Raw genomic sequence first — 11,414 nt, 5'->3', positions numbered from 1 at the left:
TGCTTTTCATACTGATGAATGTGATGTCATGGGACTTGGTCTAACTGCACAGTTAGTACATTTGAATTAATCCACTTGAGCTAATGTAGCCTAGCTCAAGTAGAGTGACCATTCTGCAAAACAACATTACTACTATGCAGAGTGATAGCATTAACGTTTGAGGAGTTATTGTAACTTGAGAAACTTCATCCCCACTAGATTACTAGCTAGAGCAGCAGCAGCACTCGAGCTTTCATTGAAGCTTTCTTGAGTTTCAAGCACTATTTAAAGTGAGTTAGAGATATTTGTGTGTGGATATGAGTCAGGTTATAGCTCATGTGAGCAATGCAATGCTGCTTTCATCTGTTAACTGTATCCAACCTATGGCATCATCTTATTCTTAGGGCTTGCCTACACTGTTACTTTAATATGGATTAAGATGGGGTGTGACTTCAAAGTGGAATAGCTATTCCTGATTAACTCCACATGTGGAAGGATTAATTCTAGAATAAGTGTGCCCTATTCCAAATAAACTAATTGGGAATAAGGCTGTGCTGGATCCTGTGTTGTTTTTATTTGCCAGTATTTTGAATCCCAATCTATTTTTGGTTTCTCTTTTGGTGTAGTCCACAATGCTTTGCTTAATTGCTCTTTTATTTGCTCAAGGTCTTTTATTTTTCTATTCCAGTTTCTACCCTGCCTTCCAATAGTAGGGTTGGGAGACATCACTTTGCCAAATTTTGAATGTTATCAAATATTACATGCAAAATTAATCCCTGGCATAACTGTATATACTGGAGATATGCCAGAGATTAATTTGTCCACATGAGTTCACACTTTGGCAATAGAAAGAAAATATAAAGATTTGTGTTCAGAGAACCTTGCAACTTCCTTAATTTCATTCTTTTTATTTTATAATGTTGAGATAGCAGTTATATTGTGCCATACCATGCATTGACCACCACAGGTCTTTCAGATACAACAATGGTAGCGTCCATACAATACTCAAAATACATTGCACAGTTCCTTGTCTTTCTGTCCCTATATTTACCTTTCCATTCTTTTACCCAGTGTCCTATACCCTTTATATTATCTTCCTGTCCATAGCAATCACAGACTTCCAAGGTATCATTGGAGCAGCCTACAATAAAGATAGATATGACATGCAACTGGCTTGTCTGGGATGTTTTGAATTAAGGACAAAACTGTATCAAATGATCTTTCATGAGAGTGGATAGGGACTTTGAATCCATAACCAACTGTTTTTAAAACTTTTGTGAATACCATCCATTGTTTTGTCTGTCTTTCTGGATTTTTGCTATTTGTTTAATCTCAGACTTCCCCATTGTTCTTAAAGGCAGTACATTGAAAACATACTTCAAAACTCTTGAAATCCCATGACTACATGGACTGATTTATAATAGAGTGACATCACTTACTATATATTCTTAAGTAAGCATACTGATTGCTGTTTCTGTCATAACCTTTGGCTTCATTTTTAATGTTAACATTTAATTGAAGTAACTAGAAAAAAAATAAGTATTTTGTAACAGTTGCTAACAAGATGTACTCATGTATATAATGATCTTTGAGGAAAAAAAGAACTTTCTATTGAGCATTTTGCACAACAAATAATGGAACCCTAATGAGTACAGTAAATATATATATTTCTACTTTTTTTTCTTGTAGACTAACCTTTAGCAAATAAAATGGCCCTAGGAAGATAGAAGATTTTTCTTAGATATAGCTATGGTTTTTCTTAGGTAAATACCAACACCAGCAGGTGGAATTAAATGGAATGTTTGTTTCTCCCCCCATTCATTTGATGCTAAAATTTCACCAGCTAGATACACTCATAAAATGGTAGCTTAAGCAGTCATATAACTGTGTTTTTCAATCTCATCATAATCAATCAAATTTGAACTCTTGCTTAGCTAGAAAAATCTGCGTGGACCTGAGAATAAATTACTAATCTTTTCCCTTCTGAGTCCCACAGTGTTATTTACAAAGCACATTAATTTATGCCAATGTTAATATAATTAGTTCATAATAAACTAAATTTATCAGGAAGACTTTATGTGAATCCTAATGATGGGGGGAAATGGAAACTTGTGCTTGACCAATTATTTCTTTTTTAAAAGTTTACACTAAATTTGCATATAAAGTAAAGGTGCAGTAGTGTGGGTAGAACATCAAATGCTGTATATAGTGACAGTTTCTGGTATATTTGCTGTCTTAATTCATTTCAAAGTCACTGCTGTGCACCAATTAAGTGTATACTATGAGTCTTCCCATTTCAAAGTTCAAAGGGCATCAAAGTGTAGTAATGTGCAGTTTTGGATTAATCACTTGTATTTTTATGCTGTATAAAAAACTGGTGTCAAATTCTATAACCTTGATCTTACAATCAATGTCATATCATCCTGCATTAAAGTACCAGATGTTGTCAATTTGCAATTTACACATTTAAATAATATACTAATTTAAAATACTACCTCATTAGAATTATAAAGGAAAGTATGTTTCTTTGGCATGTTACTGTTGAATAATAAAAAGCAACTGACAAGTTATTATGAAGATTTTTGACAGCATTTTAATTAAAATTGGTTACTCAGTGAATTCAATAGATCATGTACCTAAATGCTACTTGAGCACTACAGTTTAAATTTTATATTAAATCCAGTCAATTAATGCAAAAATGTAATATGCTATAAAAAGGACAAAAAATGTCTTTTGGTAGAAGTAGGCTAGATGTACAACAAACTATTCTTCCAAGTTGCAAGCTCAGTGTAAAGTACATAAAAACTTACAGTATCTTAAGGTTCACCTTATGTGCTTTCTGGTGTTTGCCTGGTAAGTTCCTTCTTCGTATTGTGCCCAAATGTGTCCGCTTAGTTCATGATGAACACAACATCAGGAGAAAAAGAATTTTCTATCATTGAGATGACCAGAAATTTATACTTTTGGAGCTAATGGATATGCTTATACAAAAGATCCCATTTTGGACAAGCAGGGATTGGACAGGAGGGGATTTTCTTGATTGAAAATGAGGAAAGGGTTCCATCAATATGCTTTTAGTGAAAGTTCCCCCCCACTTCCAGAAAGTACCCAGGAGACAGAAAAATTATAATGTAGATTGACCAAATAGTTTTAATGTTGGAACATAATGTTCCTGTGACAGACATATGAGATCTGCCTCGAAGAGTGCCGGGGTTTTGAGATAATGAATTCGGTATGGACTTTAAACTATTTCATAAAACTAATTTCATGTCTACATTGGCTTCTGGGTTTTTTTCCTTTAGCTTTTTGGATTGTTTTTCTTTTTTAAGAATGGCTCACAAATATATTTGGTGGGTGAAGAAAACATTGCAGTGGACTGGATAGCAGATTTTCACCCACTATGGGGAATAAATGTGTAGCTGCACAGCTAAGGCAGATCCAGGCATCTGCAGCTGCCCCTGGAAAATACCCTGATGTGGTACTTCACAGCATGCAGCTGATTTCACAGGAAAGGTAATAAAGTCTCAGGCTCTTGAACTGCAGCCAACCTCAAGTGGCCATTTGTATCAGCTTTAGAGTTGTTTTGTGCTACCAGAGCAGCACACATCAGCCTTAATGCACTGGAGGATGTGACTTTCAGGCTGTAATAACTTCCCAAGTATTGCCACCACAGGGTAGGCAGCAGGAAGGGGGATAAATGTGATGTGTGAGTTCATGCACATGGATCTTTGACCTTTTGGAGCTACCTTCACAAGGTCTGGATATGAGGGGGGATGGTGGCATAGAGGAGTCTTATTCATTTTTCTGCACAGGCAGGGGCAATTGTGTGTGTGTGGGGGGGGATCTGAAAGGCTCTATACAGACCTTAGGTTTTAAGTTATTTGGGGCAGGAACCATGTTTACTTCTGGATCTTATACAGCAGTAAGCCCTCTCTTGGCAGTTCACAAAAATGGACCCAATCATTGGAAGCCTGTTGTCAAATGACCAAATCTCCCTGCACAGGAGGTGTCGTAGTTCAAAGCAGTGCAATTAAAAGGGGAAATTGTAAAGGCTTTCTACAAATGAAGAGAAATATGTAGTTTCCATCTATGTCTTCTCTACAAATATCTAAAATATTCAAAAATTCAGTTACAATCTCCCCCCAAATACTTCCTTAAATATCTTACTTTTGTCAATTGCAGTACTTAACATGGCTGACACGTCAAAGGAGCGTATAAAAAAACTGCTGACACATAATAAAATACATCAATTTTCTTATGATTATCTTTTCACTGGTGTGTTATATTTCATTATTTCCAATTTGGAATTAAACAGACAATTTCCCTGGTGAAATTCAAATTAATATATATATATATATATATCATAAAAGCTGCAGGTTTTATAATTAAATATTCCATAAGAACTAAACTATAATTGTCCTATGAAGTTCAATGCCATCCTAATTGATCAAGATTGTGTAACAGTTGGCAAGGCAAATTATAAGTTAACCTGTAAATAAAATCAGAAAATATTTTAGTAACAACTAATAAAGAAATACTTGCCAATCACATATCTTAGCTGTCAGTTTTAAATCTGTTGCATATTTTTAACAATCATTCCCTTAAAGCAAAGCTATACAGCCTGATTGTTTAAAGAAGCTGAGAGTTCAAGGCTCCCTGCAAAGTGAATGGGAGCTGAAGGTACTTAGCACTTAGGAAAATCAGATCAGTGTTTTCCCCTTCTTCATATTGGTATTTGATATTTAAAAAACTCTCTTCATATTTCAATCCCTTCATGGCTTCAAGACTTCAGAAGAGTCCTAGGAATTTACAGTAGATTTATATGTATTTTTTTGGAATCATAAGATTGACAGCCTAGAAGAGTGAAGTTCCCCATGTATCCAGAAAACAACATGGGTACTGCCCTTACAAATCTCTCCCTTTTCCCTTATGTATCTCAAACCAGAAATGGAAGAAATTATTCTACAGGAGAAAGGATAATTTTCATGATCCTTTGACCTTTTTTGACTGCTCACAAGGGTTCCATTCACATTCTACTATGATGTGGAGAGTTTTGTGTTGTGGAAAGCTGTAGACAAGGGACTGGACTTTGACCTCCAACCCATTTCACATCTGATCACCAACAGACAGCCCAGTTTCAATAGAACAAAAATACCTTTGTACCAGGTCTAGCATCAGTGGGGAGCTTGCCTGTGTTTAGTTCAGAATGTGAAATTCTTGGGGCACAGATCGTGGCCTTGGACAAGTCCCATTTGTGCTGTTTCAGCAGTGCAAAAAGGCTTGTAGAACTGGTCTAACAGTTTGGCTGGAATCTTGTGGTGGCATAGAGTAAGTGTGGTCAACTCCAAACCCCATCATGTGCCCTCCAGAGCATGTTAAGGGCATGGCCATTAAAAAAGGGAAAAGATCAGCTGGCAACCCCCAGCTGCCTTAAGAGTCCCTTGGGGGTTAGTGCAGCCAGACATGAATTAGACTTCCTTATGCCAGGAACTGGATTGATCGAGTTCTCCAGGTGAAGGACAAATGATTACATGACCCTTGGGGTAAGTTTTTTGTCTGTAGTGTGTGTATTTGTGTTTGTGGTGTGCTTGCTGCTTGACTGAAATATACCGTATGGTCTATTTGTGGGGATCATGTGCTGAGCCTAGTGGCCTGCAAGGCAAGGCTGACAGCTTCTTAATGAGGCTTTGCTCCCTAAGCCCTTTAGCACCCATCAATCCTTAACAAGGGGGTGGGGCTACTCATGAAAACCAGGGCTTTAAAAAGCCTACTCCTCAGCAACCAAAGGAGCTAGCGAACAGGAGCAGCTAACAGGGGAGTTTTGTGAGGGATTTAGAGGGAGATTGGTGTGCTAATACACTTAACGTTCTTTACACTTTTTTAAACTTAAGACCAAAACCACCCCCTGATAAAATCAAAACTTCAACAAAGGAACAAGCTGCAGGAGTAAAAAGACAATGCAAGCAGAAGTCCAACAACAGAGTGGGGGCTATCCAGTTCATTGCACTTCATGCAGCATGTAGGATTACTGCCTTATGGGCAAGTGGCATATGTGTGCATTCAGTGCAAGGAGCTCCTGGTCCTCAGAGACTGTGTATGTGCTTTGGAGACCAGAGTGGCTGAACTGGAGGAGCTAAGGGAGACAGAGAAGTACATAGATGAGACTTTCTGGGACACAGTAGAACTATCCCAGCCCTGGTCTGAAAGCCTCTGTGCTTTATGTGTAGTGTTGGGGAGGAGCTGGTGGTTGTGGTGCATGTATGTACCAATGAGATAAGCAAGAATAGGAGAGAGGTCCTGGAGGCCAAATTTAGGCAGGTAGGTAAGAGATTGAAGTCCAGGACCTCCATGGTAGCATTCTCTGAAATGCTTCCAGTTCCATGCACAGGGCTAGTTAGACAGGCAGAATTGCAGGGTCTCAATGCATGGATGAGACAATGGTATAGAGAGGAGGGGTTTAGATTTATTAGGAACCGGGGAAACTTTTGGGAAAGGGGGAGCCTATACAGGAAGGATGGGCTCCACCAAAACCCAAATGGAACCAGGTTGTTGGCACCAGGGCCGGCTTTAGGCCGGGGAATTGGGCCCCGCAGCCTTGCCTAAGAGGGCCCCGCGCCTTAGGTGCCTTTTTAATTTTCTTTACTCACCCGGCGGTGGTCCGCTCCATGTCTTTGGTGGCATTTCGGCGGAGGGGAGTCCTTCAGTGCTGCGGAAGACCTGGAGCCGAGTGAAGGATCCCGTGCCGCCGAAGACCCGGAGCGCTGCCGGGTATTTGAATCGGGCCCCACAGTTCCTAAAGCCGACCCTGGCTGGCACTTAAAATTAAAAAAGGTTGTAGATTAGTTTTTAACCTAAGGGCTGGGGGAAAGCTGACAGGTACAGAGGAGCACATGGTTCAGACAGAGATATCCTTTAGGGGAGGATCTCTTAATGGAGATTTTCTCTGTCTTAGTAAGGAGAAGAGGATGGAAGATGACAAAATATGTGTAGGATCTGATGAGAAACCGTCAGATGAAAAAGAGTCCCATTCAATTACATCATGTAATGGTAGACAGCTAAAATGTGACAAATTTTTTAAGTGCTTATATACCCTTGCTAGAAGTCTAAATAATCAGATGGCTGAACTAGAGTGCCTTGTATTAAATGAATCAAATGAAGTAAAAATCTTAAAAAAAAAAAAAACCAAACTGTACCGTAGAATTTCTATGGATAGTAATGCCATGCTTGAATAACAAGAATATAGCAGTAGGAATATACTACCAACCACCTGACCACGATGGTGATAGTGACTGTGAAATGCTCAGGGAGATTAAAGAGGCTATAAAAATAAATAAAACCTCAATAATAATGGGGGATTTCAACGATTCCCATATTGATTGGGTACATGTCATCTCAAGATGGGCTGTAGAAATAAAGATTCTTGACACCTTATATGACTGCTTCTTGGAGCAGCTCATCCTAAAACCCACAAGAGGAGAGGCAATTCTTGATTTAGTCCTAAGTGAAGCACATGATCTGGTCCAAGAGGTGAATATAGGTGGTAATAGTGACCATAATATAATTAAATTTAATATCCCTATGGTGGGGAAAACACCACAGCATCCCAACATGGTCGCATTTAATTTCAGAAAGGGGAACTACCCAAAAATGAGGAAATTATTTAAACAGTGAAAAGTGAAATCTCTGCATGGAAACTTTTTAAAGACACCATAATAGAGGCTCAACTTAAATGTATACCCCAAATTAAAAAAACATAGTAAGAGAACAAAAAAAAAAGTGCCACTGTGGCTAAACAATAAAGTAAAAGAAGCAGTAGAGGCAAAAAAGGCATCCTTTAAAAAGTGGAAATTAAATCCTAGTGAGAAAAATAAAAAAGAGCATAAATTCTGGCAAGTGAAGTGTAAAAATATAATTAGGATAGCCAAAAAAGAATTTGAAGAACAGGTAGCCAAAGACTCAAAAAGTAATAGCATTTTTTAAGTACATCAGAAGCAGGAACCCTGCTAAACAACCTGTGGGGCCACTGGACAGATCGAGATGCTAAAGGAGCACTCAATGACGATAAGGCCATTGTGGAGAAACCAAATTAATTCTTTGCTCGGTCTTCACAGCTGAGGATGTGAGGGAGATTCCCAAACCTGAAGCATTCTTTTGAGGTGACAAATCTGAGGAACTGTCCCAGATTGAGGTGTCATTAGAGAAGATTTTGGAACAAATTGATAAATTAAACAGTAATAAGTCACCAAGTCCAGATGGTATTCACCCAAGAGTTCCGAAGGAACTCAAATGTGAAATTGCAGAACTAACTATTAACTGTAGTTTGTAACCTATCATTTAAATCAGCTTCTGTACCAAATGACTGAAGGATAGCTAATGTGATGCCAATTTTTAAAAAGGGCTCCAGACGTGATCCTGGCAATTACAGGCCAGTAACCTAACTTCAGTACCGGGCAAACTGGCTGAAACTATAGTAAAGGACAGAATTGTCAGACACATAGATGAACATAATTTATTGGGGAAGAGTCAACATGGTTTTTGTAAAAGGAAATCATGCCTCACCAAGCTACTAGAGTTATGTTTTTATGTTCTTATCAGCTGGCTCCAGGACTGAAGAAGACAGAGCTGCTTTTCCATATCCTCAGGCACTGAACCAAGAAGAAGTTGGATGGACATGAAGAGAGGGGCAAATGTCTTCTCTGTCCAGTGCATCTCTGAGAACACTGTTGCTGCTCAACAAACAAAAATAAATAAAGAACCAGAAGTATCCAGGAAACCTGATTCTCCAATGTACCTGAACAAACTAGGATCATGCTTTGCATTATAATGATTTAAATTCAGTCTTGATAAATGAATTAGCAGGATACAACCACCATCTTACAATGTTAAAGATCTGCCCATTCAAAGAACATTGCTGTAAAGCATAGGTGACGACTCTGTGGGTGCTCCAGGGCTGACGTGCCCACCAAAAAAGAAAAAAAAATAGGGCGTGCTCAGCAGTAGGTAGCAGGAGCACATACATGGTACACAATGAAACTGGAAGGCAGAAAGGAACTGCTGGCAAAGACAAAACTTAGCCCCAGTGCTGTAAAGGGTTGCTGTAGCATCACTTCTTTTCTGGCACTGGTATTGGCAAAGAAAATCTCTCCTAAATGGTATCAGGATTACTGAAGAAAACTGAGAGGCAAGTATGAGGACAACACAAAAAGAAATAAGATTTTATGTTTCTTTGGAAATATTAGTAATCATGTCTCCAGATGCACTGTAATATCAAGCCAAAAAAAAAAAAAAAAAAAACACCCCATAGATACAGATTGCTAAAGACTGTTGAAAAGCATCAGAGGGTAACAGATTCACATTTGGCTTTATCAGCTAATAATGCAGCACCATTAGAATGTGGATTGTCTCCTGCAGAACTATTAATGGTAACTACAAAATGTTTACAGGAGGGTTTTTTTTCATCAATAAAGAGCAGTCCAACAATGAGGTCTTGCATACAAATGGAAGTGCAACAAAAACATTTTAAGAGAACAAACCATCTAGCTTAATTGCTAAAGAATATAGCAAGTATAAAGAGACTTTAATCCTGAAACAAAAGGGCTACAATTCTAAAGCAAGCTATAACTCCACTTATATTATGTAATAATTGAGAATTGACACATTTCCAGAAGAAATCGATTCTTAGAGCAGGAAACTTCTCTGCTGAAAGAGAATCCATAACAGTGTGCTGTGGCATAATCCACCAATGAGTTATACAGGTCATTCAAACAAGTGTCCCTGTAACACCAACAGACCCCAGCCATCGACAGGGAGAACTGAACCTGGGACCTCTGAAACTTAGTACATGAGTCTCTCCTGTATGAGCTAAAAGCCATATGGCTATTAGCTAAGGCTGTAGAGAAAACTCATTACTCTCTCTCTAAGTGGTCTCTGTGCCACTACATGGGACAGAACACCACATCCAGGAGCTGTGTGAGTTACATCCGCACATCTCAATGCAAGTGTGTAAGCCACTATTTTACAGAAAAAGGAGATGTTGTGTCAAACGTTTTACCAAAGAAATCACCCCTTTGGAACCTGGGATGCTGCTTCTCATTATCTTGTTGTAGGTGGCTCTGCCTCTTAGCTGGTGACTAGACTTTTGGTGTCCAGCAGTGTCCTTCCCCCACCCTCTTGCTCACCCCCTCAAAGCTTCCATAGACTGAAGTGTTAAAATTAAGAAGCTGAGAAAACTCAACAGTTGATTTACAGCTGATTACTGTTTTTTAATCTTAACTTTTTAATGAAAAAGAAGTGACTAAAATATTTTTGCAGAAAATGTTTTGGTCAAAATTCTCAAGGTTGTTTTTTTTTTTGAAATGACAGAAAAGCAAAAACCGAAAAAATAAAATTGGTTAAAAAAGTAACAAATTTGGAATATTTCCCCCCTCCCGCTTTCCCCCCCTATTACCAGTGGGGCAGGGGAGGAAAAACAAAAAAAAAAAAAAGTAAAAATGTATTCAGTTTTTGAGAAAGGTTTTACTAGCACTCATTATGGATGACCTACATAACTCACTCCTGGTGCTTTCTCAAAAGTAATGAAGCCATTCAAAACATATGCTAATTGAACTTTATATTGCACCATGCCATGATGTATCTGTTTATAGAATGATGTAGATATTATGGACCATATGAAGATGCTAACAAGTCAAATCTTTGCAGACTGACAAGAGACAATGTAATACATGGAAAACACTGAGTTATGACAAAGAAAAAAAAGAAACGAGTGAATTAAAATCAATAAAATATAGATTTTTTGCTATGGGAAGCATATTAGCCTAGAAATGCAATTTCAGATTTTGTATTTCAGTCAAGAAAAAAAAAACCTCATTGCTTGAAATAGGATTCTCTCTCTTGCTAGTAGTGTAGAGTTCCTCCACCTTCCACTTATTCATTTATGACAAAACCAGTCTTTATAATCACCTTTTCCTTATGGTTTGCTACTGCTGATACTAGAGGTGAAATTCTGCTCTTGGTTTTCAGAGCTTCATGAGGATGGGGTAGGTAAGGAATTGGATGGTAGTGGCCTAGCGGATGGTTCCTGAACCAGCGGCGGCTACAGGCACCAACACTCCAAGCATTTGCCTGGGGCGGCAAGCCACGAGGGGCGCCCTGCCAGTCCCTGCGAGGGCGGCAGGCAGGCAGCCTTTGGCGGCGTGCCTGCGGGAGGCCTGCCGGTTCCGCGGATTCGGCGGCAATTCAGCAGTGGGTACACTGAAGCCGCGGGACCGGTGGACCTCCCGCAGGGATGCCACCGAATCTGCAGGACTGGGGACCGAAGGCTGCCTCACTGCCATGCTTGGGGCAGCAAAAAAGCTAGAGCTGCCCCTGCCCTGAACAACATGGTTATTCCAGTTTGCAGAGCTACTAACTGCAGCATCGAAAGGAATTAGCATGCT

This window comes from Trachemys scripta, chromosome 5 (assembly GCF_013100865.1).
Source record: "Trachemys scripta elegans isolate TJP31775 chromosome 5, CAS_Tse_1.0, whole genome shotgun sequence".
In the NCBI taxonomy this organism is placed as follows: domain Eukaryota; kingdom Metazoa; phylum Chordata; order Testudines; family Emydidae; genus Trachemys; species Trachemys scripta.
Note: the sequence above shows the minus strand (reverse complement) of the source record.